Here is a 24,110-nt window from a genome sequence, read left to right as displayed (position 1 = left end):
TTCTGAAGAGGTTACATACAGATAAGTAAGAATCTGTATTTTGCAAAACATGGAGATGCCGGGGATTGAACCTGGGGCCTCATACATGCAAAGCATGCGCTCTACCACTGAGCTACATCCCCTTTGAGTTGGTGTGTTTTGATACCGAGCGATTGCTGTTCTGCATAGTACTCAAGTTCTACTACTTCCACTGTTCTAAGGTTAAACTCAGAGCACGGAGCAAAGATAACAATTATACCTTGCTGTATAGATTTCAAGGATACTGTAGGTATCATATGATAACTTTTATTTCAATGCGGAAACACAGATTCTGGGGAATATAATCTACCACTGAGCAACATCACATTTTATAGACTGGTCAATAATTTTTCATAGTTTGATTGAAACTATTCCAATTTCTCTAGAGTATTTTAATGCATTTGTTGATCTGGAGAGGTTACATAGAGTTAAGAAAGAATCTACATTTTGCAAGACATGGAGATGCCGGGGATTGAACCCGGGGCCTCATACATGCGAAGCATGCGCTCTACCACTGAGCTACATCCCCTGTGAAAAAATGTGGTACTCATTCGATTGCAGTTTTGCATTGTACTCAAGTTCAACTATTTTCTAGTGTTCTAAGGGTCATCTCAGAGTATAAAGCAATAAAAACCATTACACTTTGCCAGAGTTCGAGGACACCATAGTTTCCACAGCTGATGAGGATGCAAGTAGATGATCATTCCACACTTTAAATTGCTGTTAGACTTCTTCACCGGAGTCTGGGTTATCATCAGAATCCCCTACCTTATGTAATGAATGGCATGGATATTGATCAAGTATTGCCAAGTAGAGGACAGTCTTACATTCTGTTTTATCAGCAGTGTCAGAACTTGGAAGAAGGGCACATAGGATACAGGCTATGACTGCCTCCTGGGCATTGCTGACTAAGGCTTCACCAGGTATTTTGTACAGAGTTGATATATATTTATCTTTTCATGCTTTGATTGATCACTAATTACTTGACATTCAAGCCCAAATCCATCCTCCATAGGTTCACAATGTGTTTAAAGATGTCTGTCCTTCTTAATCAATTAGTTTTGCTGTATCGTGTGATTTGTTCTTTTATGAAACTACTGCTTTTATAGTTCATTTCCCACTGAAATTAAAACTCTGTTTCATAATTACCATATACTTGACATCAGTGTTTGGAGAATGTCAGTAGGTATGATATGGCAACTGCTGGTTAAATAAGGAAACACAGTATCCACAGAATATCATCTACCACTGAGCTACATCACATTTAATAGAATGATCAATTATTTTTCATAATTGGTGTTAATTCTTGCCCATTACTGTAGAGTGCATTCATGCATTTGTTGGTCTTGGGCTCTTCTGAAGAGGTTACATACAGATAAGTAAGAATCTGTATTTTGCAAAACATAGAGATGCCGGGGATTGAACCCGGGGCCTCATACATGCAAAGCATGCGCTCTACCACTGAGCTACAACCCCTTTGAGTTGCTGTGTTTTGATACCGAGCGATTGCTGTTCTGCATAGTACTCAAGTTCTACTACTTCCACTGTTCTAAGGTTAAACTCAGAGCACGGAGCAAAGATAACAATTATACCTTGCTGTATAGATTTCAAGGATACTGTATATATGATAACTTTTATTTCAATGCGGAAACACAGATTCTGGGGAATATAATCTACCACTGAGCAACATCACATTTTATAGACTGGTCAATAATTTTTCATAGTTTGATTGAAACTTTTCCAATTTCTCTAGAGTATTTTAATGCATTTGTTGATCTGGAGAGGTTACATAGAGTTAAGAAAGAATCTACATTTTGCAAAACATGGAGATGCCGGGGATTGAACCCGGGGCCTCATACATGCGAAGCATGCGCTCTACCACTGAGCTACATCCCCTGTGAAAAAGTGTGGTACTCATTCGACTGCAGATTTGCATTGTACTCAAGTTCTACTATTTTCTAGTGTTCTAAGGGTCATCTCAGAGTATAAAGCAATAAAACCCATTACATTTTGCCAGAGTTCAAGGAACCCAAAGTTTCCACAGCTGATGAGGATACAAGTAGATGATCATTCCACACTTTAAATTGCTGTTAGACTTCTTCACCGGAGTCTGGGTTATCATCAGAATCCCCTACCTTATGTAATGAATGGCATGGATATTGATCAAGTATTGCCAAGTAGAGGACAGTCTTACATTCTGTTTTATCAGTAGTGTCAGAACTTGGAAGAAGGGCACATAGGATACAGGCTATGACTGCCTCCTAGGCATTGCTGACTAAGGCTTCACCAGGTATTTTGTACAGAGTTGATATGTGTTTATCTTTTCATGCATTGATTGATCACTAATGACTTGACATTCAAGCCCAAATCCATCCTCCATAGGTTCACAATGTGTTTAAAGATGTCTGTCCTTCTTAATCAATTAGTTTTGCTGTATCGTGTGATTTGTTCTTTTATGAAACTACTGCTTTTATAGTTCATTCCCAGTGAAATTAAAACTCTGTTTCATAATTACCATATACTTGACATCAGTGTTTGGAGAATGTCAGTAGGTATGATATGGTAACTGCTGGTTAAATAAGGAAACACAGTATCCACAGAATATAATCTACCACTGAGCTACATCACATTTAATAGAATGATCAATTATTTTTCATAATTGGTGTTAATTCTTGCCCATTACTGTAGAGTGCATTCATGCATTTGTTGGTCTTGGGCTCTTCTGAAGAGGTTACATACAGATAAGTAAGAATCTATATTTTGCAAAACATGGAGATGCCAGGGATTGAACCCGGGCCTCATACATGCAAAGCATGCGCTCTACCACTGAGCTACATCCCCTTTGAGTTGGTGTGTTTTGATACCGAGTGATTGCCGTTCTGCATAGTACTCAAGTTCTACTACTTCCAATGTTCTAAGGTTAAACTCAGAGCACGGAGCAAAGATAACAATTATACCTTGCTGTATAGATTTCAAGGATACTGTAGGTATCATATGATAACTTTTATTTCAATGCGGAAACACAGATTCTGGGGAATATAATCTACCACTGAGCAACATCACATTTTATAGACTGGTCAATAAATTTTCATAGTTTGATTGAAACTTTTCCAATTTCTCTAGAGTATTTTAATGCATTTGTTGATCTGGAGAGGTTACATAGAGTTAAGAAAGAATCTACATTTTGCAAAACATGGAGATGCCGGGGAGTGAACCCAGGGCCTCGTACATGCGAAGCATGCGCTCTACCACTGAGCTACATCCCCTGTGAAAAAGTGTGGTACTCATTCGATTGCAGCTTTGCATTGTACTTAAGTTCTACTATTTTCTAGTGTTCTAAGGGTCATCTCACAGTATAAAGCAATAAAAACCATTACACTTTGCCAGAGTTCAAGGACACCATAGTTTCCACAGCTGATGAGGATACAAGTAGATGATCATTCCACACTTTAAATTGCTGTTAGACTTCTTCACCAGAGTCTGGGTTATCATCAGAATCCCCTACCTTATTTAATGAATGGCATTGATATTGATCAAGTATTGCCAAGTAGAGGACAGTCTTACATTCTGTTTTATCAGCAGTGTCAGAACTTGGAAGAAGGGCACATAGGATACAGGCTATGACTGCCTCCTGGGCATTGCTGACTAAGGCTTCACCAGGTATTTTGTACAGAGTTGATATATGTTTATCTTTTCATGCATTGATTGATCACTAATTACTTGACATTCAAGCCCAAATCCATCCTCCATAGGTTCACAATGTGTTTAAAGATGTCTGTCCTTCTTAATCAATTAGTTTTGCTGTATCGTGTGATTTGTTCTTTTATGAAACTACTGCTTTTATAGTTCATTTCCCACTGAAATTAAAACTCTGTTTCATAATTACCATATACTTGACATCAGTGTTTGGAGAATGTCAGTAGGTATGATATGGCAACTGCTGGTTAAATAAGGAAACACAGTATCCACAGAATATCATCTACCACTGAGCTACATCACATTTAATAGAATGATCAATTATTTTTCATAATTGGTTTTAATTCTTGCCCATTACTGTAGAGTGCATTCATGCATTTGTTGGTCTTGGGCTCTTCTGAAGAGGTTACATACAGATAAGTAAGAATCTGTATTTTGCAAAACATGGAGATGCTGGGGATTGAACCGGGGGCCTCATACATGCAAAGCATGTGCTCTACCACTGAGCTACATCCCTTTTGAGTTGGTGTGTTTTGATACCGAGCGATTGCTGTTCTGCATAGTACTCAAGTTCTACTACTTCCACTGTTCTAAGGTTAAACTCAGAGCACGGAGCAAAGATAACAATTATACCTTGCTGTATAGATTTCAAGGATACTGTAGGTATCATATGATAACTTTTATTTCAATGCGGAAACACAGATTCTGGGGAATATAATCTACCACTGAGCAACATCACATTTTATAGACTGGTCAATAATTTTTCATAGTTTGATTGAAACTTTTCCAATTTCTCTAGAGTATTTTAATGCATTTGTTGATCTGGAGAGGTTACATAGAGTTAAGAAAGAATCTACATTTTGCAAAACATGGAGATGCCGGGGATTGAACCCGGGGCCTCATACATGAGAAGCATGCGCTCTACCACTGAGCTACATCCCCTGTGAAAAAGTGTGGTACTCATTCGATTGCAGATTTGCATTGTACTCAAGTTCTACTATTTTCTAGTGTTCTAAGGGTCATCTCAGAGTATAAAGCAATAAAACCCATTACATTTTGCCAGAGTTCAAGGAACCCAAAGTTTCCACAGCTGATGAGGATACAAGTAGATGATCATTCCACACTTTAAATTGCTGTTAGACTTCTTCACCGGAGTCTGGGTTATCATCAGAATCCCCTACCTTATGTAATGAATGGCATGGATATTGATCAAGTATTGCCAAGTAGAGGACAGTCTTACATTCTGTTTTATCAGCAGTGTCAGAACTTGGAAGAAGGGCACATAGGATACAGGCTATGACTGCCTCCTGGGCATTGCTGACTAAGGCTTCACCAGGTATTTTGTTCAGAGTTGATATGTGTTTATCTTTTCATGCATTGATTGATCACTAATGACTTGACATTCAAGCCCAAATCCAACCTCCATAGGTTCACAATGTGTTTAAAGATGTCTGTCCTTCTTAATCAATTAGTTTTGCTGTATCGTGTGATTTGTTCTTTTATGAAACTACTGCTTTTATAGTTAATTCCCAGTGAAATTAAAACTCTGTTTCATAATTACCATATACTTGACATCAGTGTTTGGAGAATGTCAGTAGGTATGATATCGTAACTGCTGGTTAAATAAGGAAACACAGTATCCACAGAATATAATCTACCACTGAGCTACATCACATTTAATAGAATGATCAATTATTTTTCATAATTGGTGTTAATTCTTGCCCATTACTGTAGAGTGCATTCATGCATTTGTTGGTCTTGGGCTCTTCTGAAGAGGTTACATACAGATAAGTAAGAATCTGTATTTTGCAAAACATGGAGATGCCGGAGATTGAACCCGGGGCCTCATACATGCAAAGCATGCGCTCTACCACTGAGCTACATCCCCTTTGAGTAGGTGTGTTTTGATACCGAGCGATTGCTGTTCTGCATAGTACTCAAGTTCTACTACTTCCACTGTTCTAAGGTTAAACTCAGAGCACGGAGCAAAGATAACAATTATACCTTGCTGTATAGATTTCAAGGATACTGTAGGTATCATATGATAACTGTTATTTCAATGCGGAAACACAGATTCTGGGGAATATAATCTACCACTGAGCAACATCACATTTTATAGACTGGTCAATAATTTTTCATAGTTTGATTGAAACTTTTCCAATTTCTCTAGAGTATTTTAATGCATTTGTTGATCTGGAGAGGTTACATAGAGTTGAGAAAGAATCTACATTTTGCAAAACATGGAGATGCCGGGGATTGAACCCGGGGCCTCATACATGCAAAGCATGTGCTCTACCACTGAGCTACATCCCTTTTGAGTTGGTGTGTTTTGATACCGAGCGATTGCTGTTCTGCATAGTACTCAAGTTCTACTACTTCCACTGTTCTAAGGTTAAACTCAGAGCACGGAGCAAAGATAACAATTATACCTTGCTGTATAGATTTCAAGGATACTGTATATATGATAACTTTTATTTCAATGCGGAAACACAGATTCTGGGGAATATAATCTACCACTGAGCAACATCACATTTTATAGACTGGTCAATAATTTTTCATAGTTTGATTGAAACTTTTCCAATTTCTCTAGAGTATTTTAATGCATTTGTTGATCTGGAGAGGTTACATAGAGTTAAGAAAGAATCTACATTTTGCAAAACATGGAGATGCCGGGGATTGAACCCAGGGCCTCATACATGCGAAGCATGCGCTCTACCACTGAGCTACATCTCCTGTGAAAAAGTGTGGTACTCATTCGACTGCAGATTTGCATTGTACTCAAGTTCTACTATTTTCTAGTGTTCTAAGGGTCATCTCAGAGTATAAAGCAATAAAACCCATTACATTTTGCCAGAGTTCAAGGAACCCAAAGTTTCCACAGCTGATGAGGATACAAGTAGATGATCATTCCACACTTTAAATTGCTGTTAGACTTCTTCACCGGAGTCTGGGTTATCATCAGAATCCCCTACCTTATGTAATGAATGGCATGGATATTGATCAAGTATTGCCAAGTAGAGGACAGTCTTACATTCTGTTTTATCAGTAGTGTCAGAACTTGGAAGAAGGGCACATAGGATACAGGCTATGACTGCCTCCTAGGCATTGCTGACTAAGGCTTCACCAGGTATTTTGTACAGAGTTGATATGTGTTTATCTTTTCATGCATTGATTGATCACTAATGACTTGACATTCAAGCCCAAATCCATCCTCCATAGGTTCACAATGTGTTTAAAGATGTCTGTCCTTCTTAATCAATTAGTTTTGCTGTATCGTGTGATTTGTTCTTTTATGAAACTACTGCTTTTATAGTTCATTCCCAGTGAAATTAAAACTCTGTTTCATAATTACCATATACTTGACATCAGTGTTTGGAGAATGTCAGTAGGTATGATATGGTAACTGCTGGTTAAATAAGGAAACACAGTATCCACAGAATATAATCTACCACTGAGCTACATCACATTTAATAGAATGATCAATTATTTTTCATAATTGGTGTTAATTCTTGCCCATTACTGTAGAGTGCATTCATGCATTTGTTGGTCTTGGGCTCTTCTGAAGAGGTTACATACAGATAAGTAAGAATCTATATTTTGCAAAACATGGAGATGCCAGGGATTGAACCCGGGCCTCATACATACAAAGCATGCGCTCTACCACTGAGCTACATCCCCTTTGAGTTGGTGTGTTTTGATACCGAGTGATTGCCGTTCTGCATAGTACTCAAGCTCTACTACTTCCAATGTTCTAAGGTTAAACTCAGAGCACGGAGCAAAGATAACAATTATACCTTGCTGTATAGATTTCAAGGATACTGTAGGTATCATATGATAACTTTTATTTCAATGCGGAAACACAGATTCTGGGGAATATAATCTACCACTGAGCAACATCACATTTTATAGACTGGTCAATAAATTTTCATAGTTTGATTGAAACTTTTCCAATTTCTCTAGAGTATTTTAATGCATTTGTTGATCTGGAGAGGTTACATAGAGTTAAGAAAGAATCTACATTTTGCAAAACATGGAGATGCCGGGGAGTGAACCCAGGGCCTCGTACATGCGAAGCATGCGCTCTACCACTGAGCTACATCCCCTGTGAAAAAGTGTGGTACTCATTCGATTGCAGCTTTGCATTGTACTTAAGTTCTACTATTTTCTAGTGTTCTAAGGGTCATCTCACAGTATAAAGCAATAAAAACCATTACACTTTGCCAGAGTTCAAGGACACCATAGTTTCCACAGCTGATGAGGATACAAGTAGATGATCATTCCACACTTTAAATTGCTGTTAGACTTCTTCACCAGAGTCTGGGTTATCATCAGAATCCCCTACCTTATGTAATGAATGGCATTGATATTGATCAAGTATTGCCAAGTAGAGGACAGTCTTACATTCTGTTTTATCAGCAGTGTCAGAACTTGGAAGAAGGGCACATAGGATACAGGCTATGACTGCCTCCTGGGCATTGCTGACTAAGGCTTCACCAGGTATTTTGTTCAGAGTTGATATGTGTTTATCTTTTCATGCATTGATTGATCACTAATGACTTGACATTCAAGCCCAAATCCATCCTCCATAGGTTCACAATGTGTTTAAAGATGTCTGTCCTTCTTAATCAATTAGTTTTGCTGTATCGTGTGATTTGTTCTTTTATGAAACTACTGCTTTTATAGTTAATTCCCAGTGAAATTAAAACTCTGTTTCATAATTACCATATACTTGACATCAGTGTTTGGAGAATGTCAGTAGGTATGATATCGTAACTGCTGGTTAAATAAGGAAACACAGTATCCACAGAATATAATCTACCACTGAGCTACATCACATTTAATAGAATGATCAATTATTTTTCATAATTGGTGTTAATTCTTGCCCATTACTGTAGAGTGCATTCATGCATTTGTTGGTCTTGGGCTCTTCTGAAGAGGTTACATACAGATAAGTAAGAATCTGTATTTTGCAAAACATGGAGATGCCGGGGATTGAACCCGGGGCCTCATACATGCAAAGCATGCGCTCTACCACTGAGCTACATCCCCTTTGAGTAGGTGTGTTTTGATACCGAGCGATTGCTGTTCTGCATAGTACTCAAGTTCTACTACTTCCACTGTTCTAAGGTTAAACTCAGAGCACGGAGCAAAGATAACAATTATACCTTGCTGTATAGATTTCAAGGATACTGTAGGTATCATATGATAACTGTTATTTCAATGCGGAAACACAGATTCTGGGGAATATAATCTACCACTGAGCAACATCACATTTTATAGACTGGTCAATAATTTTTCATAGTTTGATTGAAACTTTTCCAATTTCTCTAGAGTATTTTAATGCATTTGTTGATCTGGAGAGGTTACATAGAGTTGAGAAAGAATCTACATTTTGCAAAACATGGAGATGCCGGGGATTGAACCCGGGCCTCATACATGCGAAGCATGCGCTCTACCACTGAGCTACATCCCCTGTGAAAAAGTGTGGTACTCATTCGATTGCAGATTTGCATTGTACTCAAGTTCTACTATTTTCTAGTGTTCTAAGGGTCATCTCAGAGTATAAAGCAATAAAACCAATTACATTTTGCCAGAGTTCAAGGACACCATAGTTTCCACAGCTGATGAGGATACAAGTAGATGATCATTCCACACTTTAAATTGCTGTTAGACTTCTTCACCGGAGTCTGGGTTATCATCAGAATCCCCTACCTTATGTAATGAATGGCATGGATATTGATCAAGTATTGCCAAGTAGAGGACAGTCTTACATTCTGTTTTATCAGTAGTGTCAGAACTTGGAAGAAGGGCACATAGGATACAGGCTATGACTGCCTCCTGGGCATTGCTGACTAAGGCTTCACCAGGTATTTTGTACAGAGTTGATATATGTTTATCTTTTCATGCTTTGATTGATCACTAATTACTTGACATTCAAGCCCAAATCCATCCTCCATAGGTTCACAATGTGTTTAAAGATGTCTGTCCTTCTTAATCAATTAGTTTTGCTGTATCGTGTGATTTGTTCTTTTATGAAACTACTGCTTTTATAGTTCATTTCCCACTGAAATTAAAACTCTGTTTCATAATTACCATATACTTGACATCAGTGTTTGGAGAATGTCAGTAGGTATGATATGGCAACTGCTGGTTAAATAAGGAAACACAGTATCCACAGAATATCATCTACCACTGAGCTACATCACATTTAATAGAATGATCAATTATTTTTCATAATTGGTGTTAATTCTTGCCCATTACTGTAGAGTGCATTCATGCATTTGTTGGTCTTGGGCTCTTCTGAAGAGGTTACATACAGATAAGTAAGAATCTGTATTTTGCAAAACATAGAGATGCCGAGGATTGAACCCGGGGCCTCATACATGCAAAGCATGCGCTCTACCACTGAGCTACAACCCCTTTGAGTTGCTGTGTTTTGATACCGAGCGATTGCTGTTCTGCATAGTACTCAAGTTCTACTACTTCCACTGTTCTAAGGTTAAACTCAGAGCACGGAGCAAAGATAACAATTATACCTTGCTGTATAGATTTCAAGGATACTGTATATATGATAACTTTTATTTCAATGCGGAAACACAGATTCTGGGGAATATAATCTACCACTGAGCAACATCACATTTTATAGACTGGTCAATAATTTTTCATAGTTTGATTGAAACTTTTCCAATTTCTCTAGAGTATTTTAATGCATTTGTTGATCTGGAGAGGTTACATAGAGTTAAGAAAGAATCTACATTTTGCAAAACATGGAGATGCCGGGGATTGAACCCGGGGCCTCATACATGCGAAGCATGCGCTCTACCACTGAGCTACATCCCCTGTGAAAAAGTGTGGTACTCATTCGACTGCAGATTTGCATTGTACTCAAGTTCTACTATTTTCTAGTGTTCTAAGGGTCATCTCAGAGTATAAAGCAATAAAACCCATTACATTTTGCCAGAGTTCAAGGAACCCAAAGTTTCCACAGCTGATGAGGATACAAGTAGATGATCATTCCACACTTTAAATTGCTGTTAGACTTCTTCACCGGAGTCTTGGTTATCATCAGAATCCCCTACCTTATGTAATGAATGGCATGGATATTGATCAAGTATTGCCAAGTAGAGGACAGTCTTACATTCTGTTTTATCAGTAGTGTCAGAACTTGGAAGAAGGGCACATAGGATACAGGCTATGACTGCCTCCTAGGCATTGCTGACTAAGGCTTCACCAGGTATTTTGTACAGAGTTGATATGTGTTTATCTTTTCATGCATTGATTGATCACTAATGACTTGACATTCAAGCCCAAATCCATCCTCCATAGGTTCACAATGTGTTTAAAGATGTCTGTCCTTCTTAATCAATTAGTTTTGCTGTATCGTGTGATTTGTTCTTTTATGAAACTACTGCTTTTATAGTTCATTCCAAGTGAAATTAAAACTCTGTTTCATAATTACCATATACTTGACATCAGTGTTTGGAGAATGTCAGTAGGTATGATATGGTAACTGCTGGTTAAATAAGGAAACACAGTATCCACAGAATATAATCTACCACTGAGCTACATCACATTTAATAGAATGATCAATTATTTTTCATAATTGGTGTTAATTCTTGCCCATTACTGTAGAGTGCATTCATGCATTTGTTGGTCTTGGGCTCTTCTGAAGAGGTTACATACAGATAAGTAAGAATCTATATTTTGCAAAACATGGAGATGCCAGGGATTGAACCCGGGCCTCATACATGCAAAGCATGCGCTCTACCACTGAGCTACATCCCCTTTGAGTTGGTGTGTTTTGATACCGAGTGATTGCCGTTCTGCATAGTACTCAAGTTCTACTACTTCCAATGTTCTAAGGTTAAACTCAGAGCACGGAGCAAAGATAACAATTATACCTTGCTGTATAGATTTCAAGGATACTGTAGGTATCATATGATAACTTTTATTTCAATGCGGAAACACAGATTCTGGGGAATATAATCTACCACTGAGCAACATCACATTTTATAGACTGGTCAATAAATTTTCATAGTTTGATTGAAACTTTTCCAATTTCTCTAGAGTATTTTAATGCATTTGTTGATCTGGAGAGGTTACATAGAGTTAAGAAAGAATCTACATTTTGCAAAACATGGAGATGCCGGGGAGTGAACCCAGGGCCTCGTACATGCGAAGCATGCGCTCTACCACTGAGCTACATCCCCTGTGAAAAAGTGTGGTACTCATTCGATTGCAGCTTTGCATTGTACTTAAGTTCTACTATTTTCTAGTGTTCTAAGGGTCATCTCACAGTATAAAGCAATAAAAACCATTACACTTTGCCAGAGTTCAAGGACACCATAGTTTCCACAGCTGATGAGGATACAAGTAGATGATCATTCCACACTTTAAATTGCTGTTAGACTTCTTCACCAGAGTCTGGGTTATCATCAGAATCCACTACCTTATGTAATGAATGGCATTGATATTGATCAAGTATTGCCAAGCAGAGGACAGTCTTACATTCTGTTTTATCAGCAGTGTCAGAACTTGGAAGAAGGGCACATAGGATACAGGCTATGACTGCCTCCTGGGCATTGCTGACTAAGGCTTCACCAGGTATTTTGTACAGAGTTGATATATGTTTATCTTTTCATGCATTGATTGATCACTAATTACTTGACATTCAAGCCCAAATCCATCCTCCATAGGTTCACAATGTGTTTAAAGATGTCTGTCCTTCTTAATCAATTAGTTTTGCTGTATCGTGTGATTTGTTCTTTTATGAAACTACTGCTTTTATAGTTCATTTCCCACTGAAATTAAAACTCTGTTTCATAATTACCATATACTTGACATCAGTGTTTGGAGAATGTCAGTAGGTATGATATGGCAACTGCTGGTTAAATAAGGAAACACAGTATCCACAGAATATCATCTACCACTGAGCTACATCACATTTAATAGAATGATCAATTATTTTTCATAATTGGTTTTAATTCTTGCCCATTACTGTAGAGTGCATTCATGCATTTGTTGGTCTTGGGCTCTTCTGAAGAGGTTACATACAGATAAGTAAGAATCTGTATTTTGCAAAACATGGAGATGCTGGGGATTGAACCGGGGGCCTCATACATGCAAAGCATGTGCTCTACCACTGAGCTACATCCCTTTTGAGTTGGTGTGTTTTGATACCGAGCGATTGCTGTTCTGCATAGTACTCAAGTTCTACTACTTCCACTGTTCTAAGGTTAAACTCAGAGCACGGAGCAAAGATAACAATTATACCTTGCTGTATAGATTTCAAGGATACTGTAGGTATCATATGATAACTTTTATTTCAATGCGGAAACACAGATTCTGGGGAATATAATCTACCACTGAGCAACATCACATTTTATAGACTGGTCAATAATTTTTCATAGTTTGATTGAAACTTTTCCAATTTCTCTAGAGTATTTTAATGCATTTGTTGATCTGGAGAGGTTACATAGAGTTAAGAAAGAATCTACATTTTGCAAAACATGGAGATGCCGGGGATTGAACCCGGGGCCTCATACATGCGAAGCATGCGCTCTACCACTGAGCTACATCCCCTGTGAAAAAGTGTGGTACTCATTCGATTGCAGATTTGCATTGTACTCAAGTTCTACTATTTTCTAGTGTTCTAAGGGTCATCTCAGAGTATAAAGCAATAAAACCCATTACATTTTGCCAGAGTTCAAGGAACCCAAAGTTTCCACAGCTGATGAGGATACAAGTAGATGATCATTCCACACTTTAAATTGCTGTTAGACTTCTTCACCGGAGTCTGGGTTATCATCAGAATCCCCTACCTTATGTAATGAATGGCATGGATATTGATCAAGTATTGCCAAGTAGAGGACAGTCTTACATTCTGTTTTATCAGCAGTGTCAGAACTTGGAAGAAGGGCACATAGGATACAGGCTATGACTGCCTCCTGGGCATTGCTGACTAAGGCTTCACCAGGTATTTTGTTCAGAGTTGATATGTGTTTATCTTTTCATGCATTGATTGATCACTAATGACTTGACATTCAAGCCCAAATCCATCCTCCATAGGTTCACAATGTGTTTAAAGATGTCTGTCCTTCTTAATCAATTAGTTTTGCTGTATCGTGTGATTTGTTCTTTTATGAAACTACTGCTTTTATAGTTAATTCCCAGTGAAATTAAAACTCTGTTTCATAATTACCATATACTTGACATCAGTGTTTGGAGAATGTCAGTAGGTATGATATCGTAACTGCTGGTTAAATAAGGAAACACAGTATCCACAGAATATAATCTACCACTGAGCTACATCACATTTAATAGAATGATCAATTATTTTTCATAATTGGTGTTAATTCTTGCCCATTACTGTAGAGTGCATTCATGCATTTGTTGGTCTTGGGCTCTTCTGAAGAGGTTACATACAGATAAGTAAGAATCTATATTTTGCAAAACATGGAGATGCCAGGGATTGAACCCAGGGCCTCATACATGCAAAGCATGCGCGCTACCACTGAGCTACATCCCCTTTGAGTTGGTGTGTTTTGATACCGAGCGATTGCCGTTCTGCATAGTACTCAAGTTCTACTACTTCCAATGTTCTAAGGTTAAACTCAGAGCACGGAGCAAAGATAACAATTATACCTTGCTGTATAGATTTCAAGGATACTGTAGGTATCATATGATAACTTTTATTTCAATGCGGAAACACAGATTCTGGGGAATATAATCTACCACTGAGCAACATCACATTTTATAGACTGGTCAATAAATTTTCATAGTTTGATTGAAACTTTTCCAATTTCTCTAGAGCACAGGTTCTCAAACTCGGTCCTCAGGACCCCACACGGTGCATGTTTTGCAGGTCTCCTCACAGAATCACAAGTGAAATAATTAGCTCCACCTGTGGACATTTTAAAATGTGTCAGTGAGTAATTAATACACCTGTGCACTTGCTGGGTTACCTGCAAAACATGCACTGTGTGGGGTCCTGAGGACCGAGTTTGAGAACCACTGCTCTAGAGTATTTTAATGCATTTGTTGATCTGAAGAGGTTACATAGAGTTAAGAAAGAATCTACATTTTGCAAAACATGGAGATGCCGGGGATTGAACCCGGGGCCTCATACATGCGAAGCATGCGCTCTACCACTGAGCTACATCCCCTGTGAAAAAGTGTGGTACTCATTCGATTGCAGATTTGCATTGTACTCAAGTTCTACTATTTTCTAGTGTTCTAAGGGTCATCTCAGAGTATAAAGCAATAAAACCCATTACATTTTGCCAGAGTTCAAGGAACCCAAAGTTTCCACAGCTGATGAGGATACAAGTAGATGATCATTCCACACTTTAAATTGCTGTTAGACTTCTTCACCGGAGTCTGGGTTATCATCAGAATCCCCTACCTTATGTAATGAATGGCATGGATATTGATCAAGTATTGCCAAGTAGAGGACAGTCTTACATTCTGTTTTATCAGTAGTGTCAGAACTTGGAAGAAGGGCACATAGGATACAGGCTATGACTGCCTCCTGGGCATTGCTGACTAAGGCTTCACCAGGTATTTTGTACAGAGTTGATATGTGTTTATCTTTTCATGCATTGATTGATCACTAATGACTTGACATTCAAGCCCAAATCCATCCTCCATAGGTTCACAATGTGTTTAAAGATGTCTGTCCTTCTTAATCAATTAGTTTTGCTGTATCGTGTGATTTGTTCTTTTATGAAACTACTGCTTTTATAGTTCATTCCCAGTGAAATTAAAACTCTGTTTCATAATTACCATATACTTGACATCAGTGTTTGGAGAATGTCAGTAGGTATGATATGGTAACTGCTGGTTAAATAAGGAAACACAGTATCCACAGAATATAATCTACCACTGAGCTACATCACATTTAATAGAATGATCAATTATTTTTCATAATTGGTGTTAATTCTTGCCCATTACTGTAGAGTGCATTCATGCATTTGTTGGTCTTGGGCTCTTCTGAAGAGGTTACATACAGATAAGTAAGAATCTATATTTTGCAAAACATGGAGATGCCAAGGATTGAACCCGGGGCCTCATACATGCAAAGCATGCGCTCTACCACTGAGCTACATCCCCTTTGAGTTGGTGTGTTTTGATACCGAGCGATTGCCGTTCTGCATAGTACTCAAGTTCTACTACTTCCAATGTTCTAAGGTTAAACTCAGAGCACGGAGCAAAGATAACAATTATACCTTGCTGTATAGATTTCAAGGATACTGTAGGTATCATATGATAACTTTTATTTCAATGCGGAAACACAGATTCTGGGGAATATAATCTACTACTGAGCAACATCACATTTTATAGACTGGTCAATAAATTTTCATAGTTTGATTGAAACTTTTCCAATTTCTCTAGAGTATTTTAATGCATTTGTTGATCTGGAGAGGTTACATAGAGTTAAGAAAGAATCTACATTTTGCAAAACATGGAGATGCCGGGGAGTGAACCCAGGGCCTCGTACATGCGAAGCATGCGCTCTACCACTGAGCTACATCCCCTGTGAAAAAGTGTGGTACTCATTCGATTGCAGATTTGCATTGTACTCAAGTTTTACTATTTTCTAGTGTTCTAAGGGTCATCTCAGAGTATAAAGCAATAAAACCCATTACATTTTGCCAGAGTTCAAGGAACCCAAAGTTTCCACAGCTGATGAGGATACAAGTAGATGATCATTCCACACTTTAAATTGCTGTTAGACTTCTTCACCGGAGTCTGGGTTATCATCAGAATCCCCTACCTTATGTAATGAATGGCATGGATATTGATCAAGTATTGCCAAGTAGAGGACAGTCTTACATTCTGTTTTATCAGTAGTGTCAGAACTTGGAAGAAGGGCACATAGGATACAGGCTATGACTGCCTCCTGGGCATTGCTGACTAAGGCTTCACCAGGTATTTTGTACAGAGTTGATATGTGTTTATCTTTTCATGCATTGATTGATCACTAATGACTTGACATTCAAGCCCAAATCCATCCTCCATAGGTTCACAATGTGTTTAAAGATGTCAGTCCTTCTTAATCAATTAGTTTTGCTGTATCGTGTGATTTGTTCTTTTATGAAACTACTGCTTTTATAGTTCATTCCCAGTGAAATTAAAACTCTGTTTCATAATTACCATATACTTGACATCAGTGTTTGGAGAATGTCAGTAGGTATGATATGGTAACTGCTGGTTAAATAAGGAAACACAGTATCCACAGAATATAATCTACCACTGAGCTACATCACATTTAATAGAATGATCAATTATTTTTCATAATTGGTGTTAATTCTTGCCCATTACTGTAGAGTGCATTCATGCATTTGTTGGTCTTGGGCTCTTCTGAAGAGGTTACATACAGATAAGTAAGAATCTATATTTTGCAAAACATGGAAATGCCAAGGATTGAACCCGGGGCCTCATACATGCAAAGCATGCGCTCTACCACTGAGCTACATCCCCTTTGAGTTGGTGTGTTTTGATACCGAGCGATTGCCGTTCTGCATAGTACTCAAGTTCTACTACTTCCAATGTTCTAAGGTTAAACTCAGAGCACGGAGCAAAGATAACAATTATACCTTGCTGTATAGATTTCAAGGATACTGTAGGTATCATATGATAACTTTTATTTCAATGCGGAAACACAGATTCTGGGGAATATAATCTACTACTGAGCAACATCACATTTTATAGACTGGTCAATAAATTTTCATAGTTTGATTGAAACTTTTCCAATTTCTCTAGAGTATTTTAATGCATTTGTTGATCTGGAGAGGTTACATAGAGTTAAGAAAGAATCTACATTTTGCAAAACATGGAGATGCCGGGGAGTGAACCCGGGGCCTCTTACATGCGAAGCATGCGCTCTACCACTGAGCCACATCCCCTGTGAAAAAGTGTGGTACTCATTCGATTGCAGCTTTGCATTGTACTCAAGTTCTATTATTTTCTAGTGTTCTAAGGGTCATCTCACAGTATAAAGCAATAAAAACCATTACACTTTGCCAGAGTTCAAGGACACCATAGTTTCCACAGCTGATGAGGATACAAGTAGATGATCATTCCACACTTTAAATTGCTGTTAGACTTCTTCACCAGAGTCTGGGTTATCATCAGAATCCCCTACCTTATGTAATGAATGGTATGGATATTGATTAAGTATTGCCAAGTAGAGGACAGTCTTACATTCTGTTTTATCAGCATTGTCAGAACTTGGAAGAAGGGCACATAGGATACAGGCTATGACTGCCTCCTGGGCATTGCTGACTAAGGCTTCACCAGGTATTTTGTACAGAGTTGATATGTGTTTATCTTTTCATGCATTGATTGATCACTAATTACTTGACATTCAAGCCCAAATCCATCCTCCATAGGTTCACAATGTGTTTAAAGATGTCTGTCCTTCTTAATCAATTAGTTTTGCTGTATCGTGTGATTTGTTCTTTTATGAAACTACTGCTTTTATAGTTCATTTCCCACTGAAATTAAAACTCTGTTTCATAATTACCATATACTTGACATCAGTGTTTGGAGAATGTCAGTAGGTATGATATGGCAACTGCTGGTTAAATAAGGAAACACAGTATCCACAGAATATCATCTACCACTGAGCTACATCACATTTAATAGAATGATCAATTATTTTTCATAATTGGTGTTAATTCTTGCCCATTACTGTAGAGTGCATTCATGCATTTGTTGGTCTTGGGCTCTTCTGAAGAGGTTACATACAGATAAGTAAGAATCTGTATTTTGCAAAACATGGAGATGCCGGGGATTGAACCCGGGGCCTCATACATGCAAAGCATGTGCTCTACCACTGAGCTACATCCCCTTTGAGTTGGTGTGTTTTGATACCGAGCGATTGCTGTTCTGCATAGTACTCAAGTTCTACTACTTCCACTGTTCTAAGGTTAAACTCAGAGCACGGAGCAAAGATAACAATTATACCTTGCTGTATAGATTTCAAGGATACTGTAGGTATCATATGATAACTTTTATTTCAATGAGGAAACACAGATTCTGGGGAATATAATCTATCACTGAGCAACATCACATTTTATAGACTGGTCAATAATTTTTCATAGTTTGATTGAAACTATTCCAATTTCTCTAGAGTATTTTAATGCATTTGTTGATCTGGAGAGGTTACATAGAGTTAAGAAAGAATCTACATTTTGCAAGACATGGAGATGCCAGGGATTGAACCCGGGGCCTCATACATACGAAGCATGCGCTCTACCACTGAGCTACATCCCCTGTGAAAAAATGTGGTACTCATTCGATTGCAGTTTTGCATTGTACTCAAGTTCAACTATTTTCTAGTGTTCTAAGGGTCATCTCAGAGTATAAAGCAATAAAAACCATTACACTTTGCCAGAGTTCAAGGACACCATAGTTTCCACAGCTGATGAGGATGCAAGTAGATGATCATTCCACACTTTAAATTGCTGTTAGACTTCTTCACCAGAGTCTGGGTTATCATCAGAATCCCCTACCTTATGTAATGAATGGCATGGATATTGATCAAGTATTGCCAAGTAGAGGACAGTCTTACATTCTGTTTTATCAGCAGTGTCAGAACTTGGAAGAAGGGCACATAGGATACAGGCTATGACTGCCTCCTGGGCATTGCTGACTAAGGCTTCACCAGGTATTTTGTACAGAGTTGATATATGTTTATCTTTTCATGCATTGATTGATCACTAATTACTTGACATTCAAGCCCAAATCCATCCTCCATAGGTTCACAATGTGTTTAAAGATGTCTGTCCTTCTTAATCAATTAGTTTTGCTGTATCGTGTGATTTGTTCTTTTATGAAACTACTGCTTTTATAGTTCATTTCCCACTGAAATTAAAACTCTGTTTCATAATTACCATATACTTGACATCAGTATTTGGAGAATGTCAGTAGGTATGATATGGCAACTGCTGGTTAAATAAGGAAACACATTATCCACAGAATATCATCTACCACTGAGCTACATCACATTTAATAGAATGATCAATTATTTTTCATAATTGGTGTTAATTCTTGCCCATTACTGTAGAGTGCATTCATGCATTTGTTGGTCTTGGGCTCTTCTGAAGAGGTTACATACAGATAAGTAAGAATCTGTATTTTGCAAAACATGGAGATGCCGGGGATTGAACCGGGGGCCTCATACATGCAAAGCATGCGCTCTACCACTGAGCTACATCCCCTTTGAGTTGCTGTGTTTTGATACCGAGCGATTGCTGTTCTGCATAGTACTCAAGTTCTACTACTTCCACTGTTCTAAGGTTAAACTCAGAGCACGGAGCAAAGATAACAATTATACCTTGCTGTATAGTGATATAGATAAGTGAATACACAAAATGGAAGCTGGATGTCAGTTTGTCTATTGCTTAAAAGAAACTGTTGCTTTAAATGTGATTCTTATATGTTTGCAGAAACTTTGATTTTAGTAGCAATTAAGGAAGTTAGTCTAGCTTTACAGTATTTCATAGACTGTGGTTAGCTAGTATCCTATAGAAAAGGGAAGTCGAAAGTATGTTGAAGGTAAAAGTATATTTTTAATGTAACAGTCATAATCACAAGATGCTGAGCTAATTAATTGGAAATCCCCCATAAGGGGAGTTTATAAATTATAATATATTCTGATATTTGAAATGTAATTGGTCTATGTATATGATTGGCTTGTTAATTTGATTAGATCATGTAATGCTATGATGAAAGTATATAAGATGAAATCAACGTGTCAATGTGCAGTTCATGATATTCTTTTATCGTGAGCCCTGTGAACTTCACAATGCAATAAATCTACCAAAGAGACTTCAATGTTCTTCAATTATTTTACATGACCATATCATTTTGGAGGTCTGTGCCACCGAGATCAACCCAACATTGACACACGAAGAAGGAAGGTGGGCTGGAGCCGGGACACCTGGATCAACTGTGGCCATAGGTAAGAGCTGTTATCTTACTTCTGCTCCATGTGTCCCTGCCTCGGTCTGCTGACTTTGTGTGTTATTGTTGGCTTGTAACTCCTTGAAGTCTTTTTGGAGATTGTGAGTATGGAACCAAAATGATTTTAACTGCATTTTATTACCAGATGCAGTGATTAGTATAGAGTGTTAAGATTGTAATTTCTGTCATTATCATATTTAATGATTTTATGGGATCTTTTGCCTGCCATATCTTGCTAAATTAAGCGTGAAGTCTGTGAGTGATTATGAGTGTGATTGGCCGAGGCTTTACGCCGGCAGATTCTGGACAGGGCCCAGGTAGGAGAGAGGCTCCGGTTAAACTCTCCTATGCTGGATAGTATCAGGGATACTCACCCACTGTGAAAAGCACCTTGTACACTATAAGGCCAAGCTTAGCAGAGTGTGGAACACGTGTGCCTGTTCAGAGCCGTGGCACCTGACGAGGTGGTGAGGTTTCCTAAGTGGAGTAATATCTCTCTAAACAAGGGGAGCGTCCCTGTTTACCATTGTATTGGACATTGAGGCTGGACTGTAAAATAAAGATTAGCCATTACAATGGGTCAAGAGATGTCCACACCGAAGGGCTCTTCTATGTTAGAGATCCCGCACGGCAGTCCAGCGAGTGTGATGTATCAGAGACATGGGAGTGTGGCTGTGAAATTTCTCAGGAGATGGCATGCAAAATACCTTGATAGATCATTCATAGGAACCTTTAGCATAGACAAGTGGATAGAATTAAGTAAATTAAGGGAAAAAGGCTGAAGAATGGAAGGTATATACATTATGGCTAGAAACATCTCGTTATATTCCCCCTTCTGCCTATTTAGCACAGATATCATTGTTTAGAGAGAAATGAAGACAATGAATGTGTTCCACTTAAAAAGGGAAAGGAAAAAAAAAAAAGGGGTGCAAATTATGCCAACATACACCCAGATAACATGACTGCAACTGGAATTACATGAAGTAAGGTAGCACAGCAACAAACACTTTTACGTGCTCCACTAAGAGTAGTAACTACTGATGAGGGCAAGTTATGGTCAATCCATGTGCCCTGGACCCTAGAAAAATGTAACCATTATAGGAGAAAGCCAAAGTAAGTTAATCAAGCTAGTACGGCTGTATAAGACACATTCATTTACACATAGTAATATGGTACAATTGTTTACTGGTTTATTAACAACTGAAGAATTAAAGGCACTCACTAAAGAAGAAGGGTGAGAAAACATCCATTTCAAACACACAGGATACAAATAGAGTAAGAAAAGATGTTTCTCAGAGACCTACAGAGAAAACATACCAGAGATTATTGGGTAAGGTTCAAACCAGAAGTACAAAATTATGGACAAATAAAAGAGATATTTGATCACAAGAAACCTTTTACCATGTTGACCATTGCTTTTGTTGAGGGTCTTAGATCGCATATCAAAAATTGGTTGACCATTAATGATCTACTGTGGCGCACACAAGTCCCAGAGGATTTGACAACCTTAGCAGTACACCATGAAGATAACTTGGTGTTCAATAAAGTTAGAAACAAGTTAAAGTTGCTGAAGTCACTGGTAATATGGCTGGGTGGGCAACAGAAAGGTACCACCCCTAGACATAGACCGTTTTAGCGTGAAACAGGCAGGTGTCCAGTCTGATCAACTCGATACTTGCGCTGTCGAGCTGAAATTGTTTGTTAATTCTGTAGAAACCAACTGCAGATAATACGTTGTTAATTTGACCTGCAGACCGTGCTGGGCAGGACAGTTCCAGAGAAGAATAAAATATATTAGTTTTTAATTAAGGCATATAATGTAATTTCACCTCATATTGTATAGCAAACCATGCTAACAGAAATCCCTGCAAAGCAAAATAATAATAATAGCAGCTCTACTAACTTGTCAGAAAACTCGGCATGACACTGTGGCACGCTTACCAGAATGGGAACTGGTCCTCATTATTTCTACCACCATTACCCTGGTCAAATGTAATATTTTGAAGTCTGCTACTTTACAAATGGTTAATGAAACTGATGGGTTTCAGAGAGAGGAATGGGGGGAGAAAAGTGTAACCCCTCGTGCTTGCTTAACATACCCTGACTAAGCTGATAATAACTGCCAAGGTAGCAGCACGAAAATAAATTGTAATAAAAATGTTTACATGTTTACTAAAGATATATGTATACTAAATGAACAAACATTAATCAAAATGCAAAAAGCTTGTTATTTACAGGAAAGGACTAAAGAGGGAAAATGCAATGAAGGCTTGTGGCACAGCTCTGAAGGTAAAACTGTTGCCCAAAAATCACTCTTGCCAGCATTGGCACAGATGTCCCATGGACTGACCCATGCAGAGGAATGCTGGAAGAACAATTTAAGACTATACCTTCACATCTTCCCCAGACAACTGGTCCTATCCAAGTTATACAAATTGATGTCATTCAGCTTCCAAAGCAACCAGCTAAAGAAGATCCAAGCTACTGTGACCAGCACACAACCAATCCATGTGGAAGGTGCTTGTCATAATCTACATCCTGGTGATGAGGTGATGGTCAGAAATTTCCTGAGATCGGGCTCGCTGACAGACCGGTGGGAAGGACCTTACCAAGTCTTGTTGACAACCCCAACTGCTGTTAAGATAAAGGAGAAGACTTCATGGATCCACTCCACCCACTGCAGAAAAGTCACGCCTCCTGAGACAGCACATGTGGAAGATATTCTCCAAGACTCCTCTGCACTTCACCAGTAAAACCAGCAAGTGAGTGGTTCGGGCATAATAATCCCTTGAGCCACTTGCCAACGCAGTATCTCTGTGGAGGGTACATAACTCCTAGAAGAGTACTGTGAAGATCAAGGACAACAAAGACAATGCTCAACAGGATGATGCTGATAGGCCAAAGGCCAGACCGTGGACTATGGGGGTGCATTCTCTCATGGGCATGTCTGATTACAATCATACTCGTTGCGCTTGAGTGTTGTATATACATTCCAGGGTCTGTTAACAATGTGACCAGTCAAACAGGTAATGTAACATCTTACAATGAAGCGTTATTCAAGACACGTGTGTAGGGCCTTACAAAAGAATGATTATGGAGGAGAATTTACAGGTAATTCCATGATAGCAATGCACAGTAAAATTGCAAAGGCTCTCAACACAAGCAAATGTTGTATTTGTACCCACCTACCCATCAGTGTAGATGCAGGTATACCCCTCCTGGCTCATTACATAAGCACAGCTGACATGATAGACAGAGATTGGTCCTGCCATAAGCGAAAGAATGGTAGTCGCAGTTGTGCCAATAATACACCTAAAGTACAGAATATAGTAGACTTCCCATATTTGGATGTCTTAGACGCAGGCTTGCTGTATGCGCCCGCTCTGCAGGTATCTGCAGCCAAAGGGAAACCTGAATTCTGCTTA

At 38.5% G+C, this 24,110-nt stretch overlaps 28 non-coding genes across 28 annotated transcripts; all 28 read right to left on the bottom strand.

Annotated features, from left to right (window-relative positions):
• Positions 1-50: 50 nt before the first annotated feature.
• Positions 51-122, bottom strand: TRNAA-UGC (transfer RNA alanine (anticodon UGC)). The gene has a single exon. It is a non-coding gene; the product is annotated as a tRNA-Ala (tRNA).
• A 353-nt stretch (positions 123-475) lies between these two features.
• TRNAA-CGC (transfer RNA alanine (anticodon CGC)) lies at positions 476-547 on the bottom strand. Its single transcript has one exon. It is a non-coding gene; the product is annotated as a tRNA-Ala (tRNA).
• Positions 548-1,422: 875 nt separating this feature from the next.
• On the bottom strand, positions 1,423-1,494 carry TRNAA-UGC (transfer RNA alanine (anticodon UGC)). The gene has a single exon. It is a non-coding gene; the product is annotated as a tRNA-Ala (tRNA).
• Positions 1,495-1,842: 348 nt separating this feature from the next.
• TRNAA-CGC (transfer RNA alanine (anticodon CGC)) lies at positions 1,843-1,914 on the bottom strand. The gene has a single exon. It is a non-coding gene; the product is annotated as a tRNA-Ala (tRNA).
• An 874-nt stretch (positions 1,915-2,788) lies between these two features.
• On the bottom strand, positions 2,789-2,859 carry TRNAA-UGC (transfer RNA alanine (anticodon UGC)). The gene has a single exon. It is a non-coding gene; the product is annotated as a tRNA-Ala (tRNA).
• A 353-nt stretch (positions 2,860-3,212) lies between these two features.
• TRNAA-CGC (transfer RNA alanine (anticodon CGC)) lies at positions 3,213-3,284 on the bottom strand. The gene has a single exon. It is a non-coding gene; the product is annotated as a tRNA-Ala (tRNA).
• A 1,300-nt stretch (positions 3,285-4,584) lies between these two features.
• TRNAE-CUC (transfer RNA glutamic acid (anticodon CUC)) lies at positions 4,585-4,656 on the bottom strand. Its single transcript has one exon. It is a non-coding gene; the product is annotated as a tRNA-Glu (tRNA).
• Positions 4,657-5,530: 874 nt separating this feature from the next.
• On the bottom strand, positions 5,531-5,602 carry TRNAA-UGC (transfer RNA alanine (anticodon UGC)). The gene has a single exon. It is a non-coding gene; the product is annotated as a tRNA-Ala (tRNA).
• A 353-nt stretch (positions 5,603-5,955) lies between these two features.
• On the bottom strand, positions 5,956-6,027 carry TRNAA-UGC (transfer RNA alanine (anticodon UGC)). The gene has a single exon. It is a non-coding gene; the product is annotated as a tRNA-Ala (tRNA).
• Positions 6,028-6,375: 348 nt separating this feature from the next.
• On the bottom strand, positions 6,376-6,447 carry TRNAA-CGC (transfer RNA alanine (anticodon CGC)). Its single transcript has one exon. It is a non-coding gene; the product is annotated as a tRNA-Ala (tRNA).
• An 874-nt stretch (positions 6,448-7,321) lies between these two features.
• TRNAT-UGU (transfer RNA threonine (anticodon UGU)) lies at positions 7,322-7,392 on the bottom strand. Its single transcript has one exon. It is a non-coding gene; the product is annotated as a tRNA-Thr (tRNA).
• A 353-nt stretch (positions 7,393-7,745) lies between these two features.
• On the bottom strand, positions 7,746-7,817 carry TRNAA-CGC (transfer RNA alanine (anticodon CGC)). The gene has a single exon. It is a non-coding gene; the product is annotated as a tRNA-Ala (tRNA).
• An 874-nt stretch (positions 7,818-8,691) lies between these two features.
• TRNAA-UGC (transfer RNA alanine (anticodon UGC)) lies at positions 8,692-8,763 on the bottom strand. The gene has a single exon. It is a non-coding gene; the product is annotated as a tRNA-Ala (tRNA).
• Positions 8,764-9,116: 353 nt separating this feature from the next.
• On the bottom strand, positions 9,117-9,187 carry TRNAA-CGC (transfer RNA alanine (anticodon CGC)). The gene has a single exon. It is a non-coding gene; the product is annotated as a tRNA-Ala (tRNA).
• Positions 9,188-10,062: 875 nt separating this feature from the next.
• Positions 10,063-10,134, bottom strand: TRNAA-UGC (transfer RNA alanine (anticodon UGC)). Its single transcript has one exon. It is a non-coding gene; the product is annotated as a tRNA-Ala (tRNA).
• A 348-nt stretch (positions 10,135-10,482) lies between these two features.
• Positions 10,483-10,554, bottom strand: TRNAA-CGC (transfer RNA alanine (anticodon CGC)). Its single transcript has one exon. It is a non-coding gene; the product is annotated as a tRNA-Ala (tRNA).
• Positions 10,555-11,428: 874 nt separating this feature from the next.
• On the bottom strand, positions 11,429-11,499 carry TRNAA-UGC (transfer RNA alanine (anticodon UGC)). Its single transcript has one exon. It is a non-coding gene; the product is annotated as a tRNA-Ala (tRNA).
• Positions 11,500-11,852: 353 nt separating this feature from the next.
• TRNAA-CGC (transfer RNA alanine (anticodon CGC)) lies at positions 11,853-11,924 on the bottom strand. The gene has a single exon. It is a non-coding gene; the product is annotated as a tRNA-Ala (tRNA).
• Positions 11,925-13,224: 1,300 nt separating this feature from the next.
• TRNAA-CGC (transfer RNA alanine (anticodon CGC)) lies at positions 13,225-13,296 on the bottom strand. Its single transcript has one exon. It is a non-coding gene; the product is annotated as a tRNA-Ala (tRNA).
• Positions 13,297-14,170: 874 nt separating this feature from the next.
• Positions 14,171-14,242, bottom strand: TRNAA-UGC (transfer RNA alanine (anticodon UGC)). The gene has a single exon. It is a non-coding gene; the product is annotated as a tRNA-Ala (tRNA).
• Positions 14,243-14,807: 565 nt separating this feature from the next.
• On the bottom strand, positions 14,808-14,879 carry TRNAA-CGC (transfer RNA alanine (anticodon CGC)). The gene has a single exon. It is a non-coding gene; the product is annotated as a tRNA-Ala (tRNA).
• An 874-nt stretch (positions 14,880-15,753) lies between these two features.
• On the bottom strand, positions 15,754-15,825 carry TRNAA-UGC (transfer RNA alanine (anticodon UGC)). Its single transcript has one exon. It is a non-coding gene; the product is annotated as a tRNA-Ala (tRNA).
• A 353-nt stretch (positions 15,826-16,178) lies between these two features.
• TRNAA-CGC (transfer RNA alanine (anticodon CGC)) lies at positions 16,179-16,250 on the bottom strand. Its single transcript has one exon. It is a non-coding gene; the product is annotated as a tRNA-Ala (tRNA).
• An 874-nt stretch (positions 16,251-17,124) lies between these two features.
• On the bottom strand, positions 17,125-17,196 carry TRNAA-UGC (transfer RNA alanine (anticodon UGC)). The gene has a single exon. It is a non-coding gene; the product is annotated as a tRNA-Ala (tRNA).
• Positions 17,197-17,549: 353 nt separating this feature from the next.
• Positions 17,550-17,621, bottom strand: TRNAA-CGC (transfer RNA alanine (anticodon CGC)). The gene has a single exon. It is a non-coding gene; the product is annotated as a tRNA-Ala (tRNA).
• Positions 17,622-18,496: 875 nt separating this feature from the next.
• On the bottom strand, positions 18,497-18,568 carry TRNAA-UGC (transfer RNA alanine (anticodon UGC)). The gene has a single exon. It is a non-coding gene; the product is annotated as a tRNA-Ala (tRNA).
• A 353-nt stretch (positions 18,569-18,921) lies between these two features.
• TRNAT-CGU (transfer RNA threonine (anticodon CGU)) lies at positions 18,922-18,993 on the bottom strand. Its single transcript has one exon. It is a non-coding gene; the product is annotated as a tRNA-Thr (tRNA).
• Positions 18,994-19,868: 875 nt separating this feature from the next.
• TRNAA-UGC (transfer RNA alanine (anticodon UGC)) lies at positions 19,869-19,940 on the bottom strand. The gene has a single exon. It is a non-coding gene; the product is annotated as a tRNA-Ala (tRNA).
• Positions 19,941-24,110: the final 4,170 nt, after the last annotated feature.

This window comes from Pseudophryne corroboree, chromosome 4 (genome assembly GCF_028390025.1).
Source record: "Pseudophryne corroboree isolate aPseCor3 chromosome 4, aPseCor3.hap2, whole genome shotgun sequence".
NCBI classification, from domain to species: Eukaryota; Metazoa; Chordata; class Amphibia; order Anura; family Myobatrachidae; genus Pseudophryne; species Pseudophryne corroboree.
Note: the sequence above shows the minus strand (reverse complement) of the source record. Positions and strands in the feature narration are given on the sequence as shown.